Here is an 11,993-nt window from a genome sequence, read left to right as displayed (position 1 = left end):
TGAATTTAGTGACGGAATTTGAATCCGTCGCTAGATCTAGCGACGGATTCAAATTTCCGTCACTATAAAATATGGCCGGGAAATTTTTTAATACAATTTAGCGACGGAATTTTAATCCGTCACTAGATCTAGCGACGGATTTAAATTTCCGTCGCTAGAAAATATGACTGGGAAATTTTTTAATAAAATGTAGCGAAAAATTTACCCCCAAACATGGTAATGTTCATTGCAAAATGCCCTAGATCTACAGCAACCTCTCATCTCTCTCCCTCTTTTATCGATCTCTCTCTACATAGCCCCCCCTCTTTCTCTCTCTCTCTCTCTCTCTCTGGTGAAGGTAGTGTCTGGTCTTGGCTAGCAGTGGCAGCGACGGGCGTGCTCTATTCCGACCACCTCTGTAGATCCGGCGTACTCTATCAGCGGCGACGCAGTCCAGCAAAGCCGCAGCTTACACTCTGCCAGCACTGCCCAACGCCAACGTCTTCTTCCTTGCATCGACCGCCGACGTCTTCTTCTTCTTTGCGCTAATGCCGGCTCGCCTCGTCGACCACTTCTCCGCGGACGACAGCACAGCGCCGACAACCCACTACCGACCTTCCGGCTGCTCGCATCGACGACAACTGGTCCGCTCCGCTGCTCTGTCGTCCGCTCCAGTGACCTACTGCTGCCTGGTACAATAATTTCCTTAATCTATTTAATAATTTCCAACGTTAATAATTTCTTTAATTTTTCAGCTGCCTGGTATAATAATTTCTTTATTTGAAATTTTTAGAGACTACTGCCTGGTACAATAACCGTGAATGTGAATTTTCTTCCTTGCTGCTGCTCTTTCTTGTCCTTTTGGTTTTCTTCTATGATTTCTGATGCTGTTGTGAAGTTGTAGACATGCCCCTCTAATTTTTCTTTAGTGTACCAACATGCTATGTGAAGGGTCGGACTTGGGATCCAAGTTTTTTGTGAATGCAAGATTGGTACATTGACTATTGTATTTGGAGTTAGAGAATATAGGTTTCAGTATTTCAAATGAAAATCTATTTATGATTATACCCCACTTAAAATAGTTTTCCAAACTGTATTAAATATATATTCCCCTAAAACCATCTTGCTGGAAAGAGGGATTACTTATGTATTGAACACAGGTTGACATTCTCTGACACATAAATAAGAATTTATACTTATGTATTGGGGATTTTCTTTGATATTCTTTTTGCTTATTTTGTTTGGCAAATACAATTACTCAATTTACCTTATGCAACTCATAACGTTCATTTTATACTTAACACCATTTTCTTTCATTTTAACCTGTAACAAAATAGTATTGGCCATGATTTTTAATGAACTGTAACCATTTAGTAGTAGTGGAATTCAAACTCTTATTTCATTTTAAGTTATTCTTCACTATTTATGATTTAACAGATATGTTCTTGACCAATTTGATCTGTTGATTATTGACGCATGATATTATGCTTAACTCTTATTTCTTGCAGAGTTCTGCAACCAGTGTTCATTGCATGGTATGAGACCTCTCCCACACTAGTGCTCCCTCTTGGTTCATTTACAAATGGGAAATAGTCACCCTGCTCCTAAGGAAAAGGTTTAGCATATAGTTGTACAAACAAATACAAATACTACAGTTACTCTAGAAGCTTAGTTCTTTTTACAATGCTTTGAGGTCTAATGGACAGATACTGCATTAGTTTTAGCTGAAGCTCTAGATTATGTAATCCAGTAGATTATCTATTAATGTATTTGATACCATTTCTAATGATGTTACACTTTACAATGCTATAACTTTACAATGCTATACCTTTGTTATTGTTATTGAGTATGAATTTCTTAATATAATATATTTTGCGATTATTTTATTGAAGTACTATAGTATAGATTAATACAGGTATGAGATATAAAATATTGGCATATTTAAAATTTTTTTTTTAAAATTTAACAACTGATATAAATGGTAGCAAATTCGTAGCTAAACATCTTATAACAATAAAGAATGGCAACGAAATAGTGACGAAAATATCCGTCGCTATATTTAGCGACGTATATTTTCGTCTCTATTCCCTTACAAATTCCGTCACAAGCAACGGACTTTTTGTTGGTTTAGCGACGGAATTTCCATCACTAGATTTAGCGATAGAATTTTTCGTCATTATTTCCTCGCAAATTTCGTCATCGAATCGTCGTCGAGAGGAAAATAGCGACGGATTGTTTTCGTTTAGCGACGGATATTTCTGTCGCAAAAGTTAGCGACGAAAAAAACTTGCGTCACTAAGTTCTAGCGACGGACAAATTCCGTCGCTAAACTGTTTAGCGACGGAATCGGTCCGTCGCTATTTATGCGTTTTTTTGTAGTGATAAAGTCTGAGAGAATATATAAATACATATAGATAGAGGTATAGGAGGAGTAGGACAGTGTCACAACATGACTCAAAGACATAGAGTCCTAACAGAGACCAATAATTGGGCCAACAATGCTAGGCCAGGCTGGGATATGATGTCCTGCTTGACATTACTAATATCAATTACATTTATGAGTGAATTCTTTTCTTGATCTTACTTTTATTGTGAATTTTACTCCACCTTTTTATTGGGCGTTGTCAATTTTACTCCACCTTATTAATTTTTGACACATTGTGACTACGATTATTTAGCTCTTATCACTTTTTAATTCACCGTCAGATTTTCCGTCAAAGTGGTCGTCCAAGACATGAACTTTTTGGCCTTTCCATGTTAGATGGTCTCCTTTACCCATTTTTGTTGTGCTTTTATTGAGGAAAAGATAAAAGAAAACCTTAATTCTTGATTGGATCACCATGGCAGTATCATCTCTTCTTTCTTCCATCTCCCCTATCGTGTCACGCAATAATCATATCTCAAAAAAGCCTCAATATCATCAATCTTCGTTCCCATACAACCTCAGAACCTCCCAGATTACCTCTGCTAAGAAAAGATCAAAGGTTTGTTTTACATATCATGAGATCTCTCTTTAATCTTTGTTTATAGTTTTTGTCTCCTTCATTGTATTTTAGTGGGATCAGGGCCTTGGTTGTTCATGCCACTCAGGAAGTTGCTGGAGATTTTAATTTCTTTTCGGGTTTCTTCCGTATTTGCCATCTTCTAAAGATAATTGTTGGTAAGCCCAAAAAAATGCTATTATATTATGATGGTTCTTGGTAGCTTTCAACTCTGATATGATCTCCAAGATAAAAGAACATTTATGTTGTTTAGTGATGAGCGGCTAAAACGGTGTTGCAGGGCTACGGAATTGTGTGTGGCAATAACTTTGATTACAGCAAGAATATTGACATTTTCAAGTGAGGATTGGATCAATTGTTGTTTAGAAAATATTGTTTTTTTTTCTTTTTTGTGATGGGTGTTTAATTTTGGAGTTGGGCAAGTTGAGGCGGCGGCGGAGACGGTGGAGAAAGTGACGGATGTGGTAGGGAACGTGGCGCACGAAGTGGACAAAGCGGCGGAAGATTTCAAGGAGAATCTTCTGGCCGGCAAACTCAAAGATAGCAAGTGCCATGGCTTTATTCTCCTTCCATAAGTAAAAGCACAACGAAAAAGGGTAAAGGAGACCAACTAACATTAAAAGACCAAAACACCCCTGTCTTGGACAGTCACTTGACGGGAAATCTGACGATAGACTAAAAGTAGTAAGAGCTAAATAACAATGATCGCAATGTGGCAAAAATTAATAAGGTGCACTAAAATTGAAAATACCCAATAACAGTAAGACAAAAAAAAAGCACTCTATATTTATTCATATAAGAAACTAAAAAATTGAAAATCAAGGATTAGATAGAAACTGGTGTAATTGTTCAACTTGCTGATAGATCGAATGTTTATCCTGTGGGAGTTTTAGAAGATATTTTAGTACAAGTTGATGGGTTGGTTTTTCCTGCTGATTTTTATGTGTTAGATATGGAAGAAGACAATTCTCTCAATTCTTCATTGATCTTATTAGGGAGGCCATTTTTGAAAACATCTAAAACTAAAATTGATGTGCATGATGGTATATTGACAATGGAGTTTGATGGTGACATTGTTAAATTTGATATATTTAATACTACCACGAAACATCTGAATGGCATGTCATCTGTTTTTGTTGTGGATATTTTATTGCAAGAAGATTATCATTTGATTGGTGGTAATAAACCGAATGTTGCGTTGAATAGAAATCCTAACTATAAGGATTAGTTAGGAAGAGAATGGCGTCTAGCCAAAGACGTTAAAGAAAGGTTAGGAAGAGAATGGCGTCTAGCCAAAGACGTTAAAGAAAGGCGCTACTTGGAATGGCGTCTAGCCAAAGACGTTAAAGAAAGGCGCTACTTGGGAGGCAACCCAACCAAAGACGTTAAAGAAAGGCGCTACTTGGGAGGCAACCCAAAGGGAGTTTATTCAGAAAGGCGCTACTTGGGAGGCAACCCAAAGGGAGTTTATTCTACTTTTCCCTTTATTTATTTTGCATTTTTATTAATTTTTCTCTTATCTTTACATACTATTTAACATTGGGGACAATGTTGAGAATAAGTGTGGGGAGGGGATATGATTATTTTCTTCTCTTCAATTTGAAAAAAAATTATTATTTCTTTTTCTGCTAAATTTTTTCCAAAAATAATAGTATTTTTACTAAAATTCATAACATAATTGAATAATTGATCTTGCATATTATGAGTATTTAGTTAGTGTTTTGTTTGATATGGTGGTGGCTAAACTAACCAAGCATGAACCTGTGAGATATTTGAGCCTTTGACTGACACTTCAGTCCAATTATTTTGTTTTTGTGTGATATCTTCCATAGATTTGTATCTTTAGAACTTGCCTTGATTCTCTTTAAAGCTAATTTGATTCATGCATGATTTTAATATGATTAAGGCCATCTTTGATTTTTAGCCTCACTAGCCAAATAGCCTGTTCATACCCTAATTATTTTCCTTTGTCAGCCACTTGTGAGCCTGTCAACCGTATTTTTGTTCTTATTGAGCCACATTATAATAAGCCTCATACCTGAAATTAATTTCCTTAACCTTGCCTAGAGGACTAGGGGAGCTTTGATTGGGTAAATACACAAGGATTGAGTGTGGGGAAAGAGGTTGGCAAAAGTGACTATATGAGTGAGAATAATGCAATTGTCATTGGAATTCTATGAGCTTTTTGGTTGGTATCTTCAAAAAGAAGAAAATGAGTTGATATAGTTGTTTCAGTTTGAGGTTGTTTCTACACTAAGGAGGGTGAAATGTGTGGTGAAAAATGTCTCTCTTCAGATTCAACAAAAAAAAAAAATCAAATCAAATCAAAAAAGAAAAGGGAAAAATCAAAAGTAAAGAAAAAGAAAACGAAAAGTAGCAGTACAAAAAAAAAAAGAGAAAAAGAAACAATGACATTATCATTTTTGGTTGTTATTAGTATTTCTCATGTTGAATAAAACATGAATAGTTTGTGGTCTTATGGGATGTGATAGTTTATTTGTTTGGAGTTGAGCAATCAAAATAACAAGAGTGATTGGGTTCATTCGATCTTTATGTTTGAGTTAGTTCATTTAATCACGCTCCTCTAGTTTTGAAGGCTTTTTGAACTACTTTTCCAAATAATTCCTACCCTTTGCTCTAAGCCCCATTACAACCTTGGAGAAAGTCCTTATGATTTGATCATGCATGTTATCTTGTAGTGGAGGATGAGAAGATATGCAAGCCTATGGTAGAGCATTTCTATAGGAATTGATTTGAGTGAAATTTATACACCCTTCAAACACTTTTGAGTGACGAGTGATATACCCGTGAGGGCTTGGTTATTTAGTTTACTCCATTTTCAAATAAATTGCTAGTTAAGTGTTTATAATGTGTTTGAGACCAATGTTCATGAAGTGTTATGAGTTTTTATAAATTTTTATGTTTTCTTAAATAATGTCTTAGCTTGAGGACAAGCAAATGAGTAGAGTGGGGAATTTTGATAATCACTATTTTTTTATATTTAATTTGTATTAAATTTTTAGTTTTATTTGTTTAATATTATATTTATTTTAAGCTTTAATTTATATTTTATAATAATACATTAGTTATTTAAACAATTAAGCTTAAAGATTATTTTGGACCATTAAATATATATACATATATATATATTACATTTGTTATTAAGAGTTGGGCTAATTCCTTTCTTTAACTTAGTTTGTTTAATTTGGCCCAACTAGTTTCTTTTAGTTATTTTATTCAACAGCAGCCCAAGTTTTAATTTGGCTTTGATTACAATTGTTTTTAGCTATGTACAGGTTGCGAAGTAAATTTCGTCCGTGGCTTCCAGCGAAAGATTCAAATGACGAACGACAATTGCGGATTTGCTGTGAGCGATTCTATCGGCGACGAAGACATGGACTGTTGCGACGTGTGTGGACGGCTTCAATTACAACGATTTCGACCCCAAGTTACCCTTACAAATGTGCGGACGAAATTGTTCCAGAATTAATATAAATAGAGACGTATCTTTTCAGTAGAAATGGTCAGTAGTTCGTAGAAGAATTTTATTTATATTGTAAGCGTTCTTACGATGTCCTGCTGAGTTCTTAATTTTTCCAATTCGAGAATTATGGAAGTTTGATTCTACAAGACCAGTAAGCTTTATTTAGCCTAAATTATTCTTTGCGCTTTATTATCTATATATCTTCTGTTATATTCATATATATGAATTATTGCTTGATTAATTGTTGCAATAGGGCCCATTGTTCAATTATCAAGTTATTAAATTGCTAGTCAGAACCTTGAATCCGTAATTGTTTAAGTGTTTTGATGTTAGTAGCAAATAGCACAATTTGATTATAACTGATTTTCGGTTTGTGTTATGAAGATATATAGTCTAGCTTAAATGAACCGAGCTTGTGAGTTTGTTGGCTAGGATTGGTAGTCTTTCTAATTCGATAATGCTGTTAGTAAATTAAATCCTAAGAGCTTGTTTAGGGTTGTTTATTAGCTAGGGAAGTAATTAAAGAGCTTGTTTTAATTACCGACGAAGTAAGGAAAGACAGGTTGTTAGAGCTTGTTAATAACCATAACTAATCTAGTAAAGAGTAAAGTTAGTTTGGCTTGCATATCAATATCTGTCTTGTTAGAATTACACTGATATTATTCCTTGGGTTGGATACCATTTGCCACTGACATTTATTTGATAATTATTTGCTATTCGATATTATTTTCCATTTTATTGTTACTATTTAAGTTTCTATTCCCATTTCATTATTTATTATCTATTGCTAAAGATAAATCTAACCAGTCTCTGTGGATACGACCTTACTCATCGCTATTACAATTCATAAGAGTAAGTATTTATTATTTGTTGGTTTCGACACCCATTACTTATTTTAAATAGGAATAAAAATTAAAAATTGTAAAATTATCCTATTGTCCAATAAAACTGTAGTTATATCGAAATGATATTGTAGTTGTATTGTAATGAAACCACACTATATATAAAATGGAACTGAATAACAGTTTCACATATTTGAGTGTATATTGTCCAATGAAACTGTAGTTATATCGAAATAATATTGTAGTTGTGTTGTAATGAAATTACTACAGTGTATATAAAATTAACATGAATAACCGTTTTACATATTTGAGTGTATATTGTCCAATGAAACTGTAGTTATATCGAAATGATATTGTGGTTATGTTGTAACGAAACTACAATGTATACAAAATGAAACTGAAAAACAGTTTCACATATTTAGGTGTATATTGTCCAATGAAACTAATTTAATGGTGTTATAATCAGACTACGCACACTGTGTATAAAATGAAATTTAATAACATGTCTCATTGTAATAAGATTATTATATGTATTATATCGAATGAAATTAACTATAGTTGGAACAAAATGAAACTATAGTTGTGCTGAAATTAAACTACAATGTATATAAAATGTAACTGAATATGTTATACAAGTAAATCTATCCACGCGGAACAAGTGCCGTTTATTTTCATTAAAAGAAAAGATACTGTTTTGGACCATGGTCCACAATGCTCGGTCTACGGTATAATTTGCCTACGCAACATCACCACAATTCACGGCTTTTAGAAGCTTATATCATTATTTTCAGTATAGTTTTTCAACGGCATGCAAAGGAAAATTCCAAGAGTACGTAGAGCAAGTAAGTTTAACTACAAAGAAAGCTGGCAATATAATGCATGAGAATTGAATTAGTCGTATTCAAATCGTTTGAAGAATTTAACGTCGGTGAGATACTGGAAAATGATTTCTAGTTTCGTACCCCGGAGGTTTAACCTTCTTAGAAGCAAACGTTTGTGGCCAATGGTATATGTTCATAACTACGAGTCAATACAGCCCACTGAGGTCGAACTCATGACTTCTCAAATAGGAGAGTCACTTCGTGTTATATCACAAGGTCATTGGTTCATTATTTATGTTTTTAATATCGAATATTCAATAATTGTATCAATTAATTATCATATTTGATTTAAAATTTTATTATTATCAATATTTTGTGACAACTCGTTCAATTATCTAATTTCTTAAAAAAAAATATATAAGTTTCACTAGGATTAGTGAGGGCGCACATATATGTCATATAACATCAAGATTATGTGCCTACAATTATCTAATTATGTGTATGTATGTAATTTATTTATAGGTATAAAAACTGTTAACTAAAGCATATAATTAATATGTTAATTGTAGGTTTGTAGGCACATAATCTTGATATTATTTTGAATCATAAATCACAATTCAAGATAAACTCTGGTCCAGGGTATAATTTGTCGGGAAAAACTAGAAGTATTTAGTAGGGGATAAAATGTAATTCAATATTATAATGAAATTCAACGAGCTATATTAAGCTTGAAATTATACCCTTGAAATTAACATATTATAGTCTGATGACCAAATTGGGGAAAATAGGAGAAAACAAATGAAAAGCCGGATTTGCCCTTTATTTAACCCCAACTTAACCGAAACCCTAACGGAGGACAAATTTGAGTACAAATTTCATAGTCAAAGAACCAAATTAAGTTGCGAAAAAGATGAGAACGCAAATGTAAAATGTAACTATATATATATATATATATATATATATATATATATATATATATGCTCAAATGTGGCTGCGCCTTCCCGTGCGATCGGTGCGGTTCACACCACTCAATGTTATAAAATGCACCACTCAATGTTAGAAAACGCACCACATGAAAATACACAAAAACACCAAAAAACACACCACACACCCAAAATAATGCACCATAACTCCCTTGCCCCTAATGGTGCATTTTCTAACAATGTGTGGTGTATATTTGCATACCTAGTGGTGTATTTTTTGGTGATGTGTACCTAATGATGCATATTTGCGTGGTGCATTTTCTAACATTGAGTGGTGTATATTTGTATACATAGTGGTGCGGTCGCACTGACCGCACGTTTAGGCGTAGCCACACTTGAACTCTACTATCTATATATATATATATATATATATACACACACACACACATATACACATACATATACATATACATATACATATACATATACATATAATGATTTTTGATCAAATAAAAACATGCGAGCAAGAGAGAACTAGGACTAATTGAAGTCCTCAATTTGGAAACTTGGAAACACTTACATCTTTAAAGAAATGAAAGAGGAAAAAACACAGTGACATTTTTAAAAATAGTTGGAATTTTAACTGCAAGCAATAACAATATGGAGTGTACTTAACACCATAGAGTGCAACAAACTAAAATACGTCGGAACAACAATATTAAGTGTACCTAACTTTACCATTAATTGCACCTAAATTGAAAGTTAAATACTTGCACTATATAGTGTTATTGCACTTTATAGTGCTGTTACTTGCACATGTACGTTATTGCACATGTTACTTGTACTTCAAAGTTTGAGATACTAACATGTCACCGTGTTTTTTAAATTGTTTTTGATCCATTAGATCTTTCTAGATAGACAGCTCTAATTGTCATCCATCTGGAAAGATCTAGGTTTTAAAGCAGGGAGAGAGAAAATGTGGTGACATTTTTTGTAAACAACTTGCACTTTTTGTGAAGTAAAAATACTATGGAGTCTACTAATTAGCAACATCATAAAGTGTAACAATATAAAGTACACTCGAACAACAATATTAAGTATACCTAATATTATAATTAATTGGAAAGATCTAACAGATCATAAAGAATTTTAAAAAATGAGATGGTATATTTATAAATAACTCAAACTTTAAAGTGCAAGTAACTTGTGCAAGTAAAATCACTATAAAGTGCAACCAGTGCAAGTATAATTAACTTTCACATTCGGTGCAATTAATTATAACTAATGTTATGCGCATTTAATATTGTTGCTCGAGTGTACTTTATATATATTGTTGCACTCTATGATATTGTTAATTGCACTCCATACTTTTATTACTTGCACTTAAAGTTCCAGTTGTTTACAAAAAAATTTCGCATTTTTCCATCTCTCAGTACTTTAAAGTCATTAGAGCTTTCCAAATAGAAGCCTCTTAATAATGATGCCAAGTTCTTTCTTGCATGTTTGTTCTTATTTGATTTAAATCATATATAGGTCCTTAATCCCATGAGAACAAGGCTTTAGGTAAGGACTTGAGGTCAAATCCACACCATTAAATTAATAATTTGAATGGCCCACATTAACCCATATAAGTAACCACCACCCATATATAGGGTCATAATGATCAGGTGTGGTTGTCCCTTAACGTGCTATCAATGCGGCCGCACCACTATATATACAAATATATACACCCCTCAATGTTAGAAAATGTACCACACAAATATGCATCATTAGGTACACATCACCAGAAAACACACCACTAGGTATGCAAATATACATCACACAGTGTTAGTAAATGCACCATTAAGTGTAGAAGAGTTATGGTGCATTATTTTGGGTGTGTGGTGTGTAAGTGTTTTTTTTGGTATTTTTGTGTGTTTTCATTGTGGTGCGTTTTCTAACATTGAGTGGTGCGAACCGCACCGACCGCACGGGAAGGCGTGGTCACATTTGAACATATATATATATATATATATATATATATATATATATATATATATATATATATATATATATGATTGTTCAAATGCAGACAGTGCTTCTCGTGCGTCCGTTGTGACCCACCATTAAGTATGCACAAATGTACCACACAATATTTAGAAATGCACCAATGCACCATAGACTAAAAAATTGCACCACACCACACCGAATGGTGCATTTATGTGTACCTAATGGTGAATGACCACACAGCCGCATGGAAAGCACTGTTCGCATCGGAACCTGATCGAGTATGTGTGTGTGTATATATACACACAGTACAAATGATTGACTAATGGAAAGAAGAGCAAAAGTTCAAATTAACATTTGCTAACGTGTATGATTCTGAGCTACTAGTTATTTCATAATTAAAATATTTGATTCAAAACGTTGAATATTCCTACCAAATGCGTACAGGATTAAGGAATCAAGAATCACGATCCTTTATATTGTTTTAAATTTATATCATAATATTTACATCTTAATATAATAAAAAGAATTATATTCATTGTCAAATCATAAATTAAACAACTTTATCACGAATTACCTGGAGGAAACCTAAGAAAAAAATCACACGATTAAAGAAGATGTTACTTTGTATTCTTTTTAAATAGTATTTACATCGTAATATAATAATAAAAAAAAATTATATTTATTGTCAATTCATAAACTAAACAACTTTATCACGAATTACCCTGGACGACCTATGAAAAAGAATCACTTAGTAATAGAATATAAAAAGAACAAACATATTTATTTCTGACAAGGAAATAAATATTGTGTGATAAATTTTAAAAGAGGATACAACATGACTCGCCGAATAAAGGATTTATACTAGTACCAATACTCCATAACGATGAGAGTACGAGCAAGTTGAGTATGCCAGGAGAGATAGTTACGGGAGGTGAGTTTGATCGACACAAAAT

The 11,993-nt window shown here is 33.3% G+C and overlaps 1 long non-coding RNA gene across 1 annotated transcript; it reads left to right on the top strand.

Annotated features, from left to right (window-relative positions):
• Positions 1 to 237: 237 nt before the first annotated feature.
• On the top strand, positions 238 to 1,822 carry LOC116019499. The gene is made up of 2 exons (XR_004098729.1): positions 238 to 671; positions 1,488 to 1,822. It is a non-coding gene; the product is annotated as an uncharacterized LOC116019499 (long non-coding RNA).
• The last annotated feature ends 10,171 nt before the right edge of the window (positions 1,823 to 11,993 follow it).

Source organism: Ipomoea triloba, chromosome 5 (genome assembly GCF_003576645.1).
Source record: "Ipomoea triloba cultivar NCNSP0323 chromosome 5, ASM357664v1".
NCBI classification, from domain to species: Eukaryota; Viridiplantae; Streptophyta; class Magnoliopsida; order Solanales; family Convolvulaceae; genus Ipomoea; species Ipomoea triloba.
The sequence above is the reverse complement of the archived record's forward strand: the minus strand, read 5'-3'. Positions and strand labels throughout refer to the sequence as shown.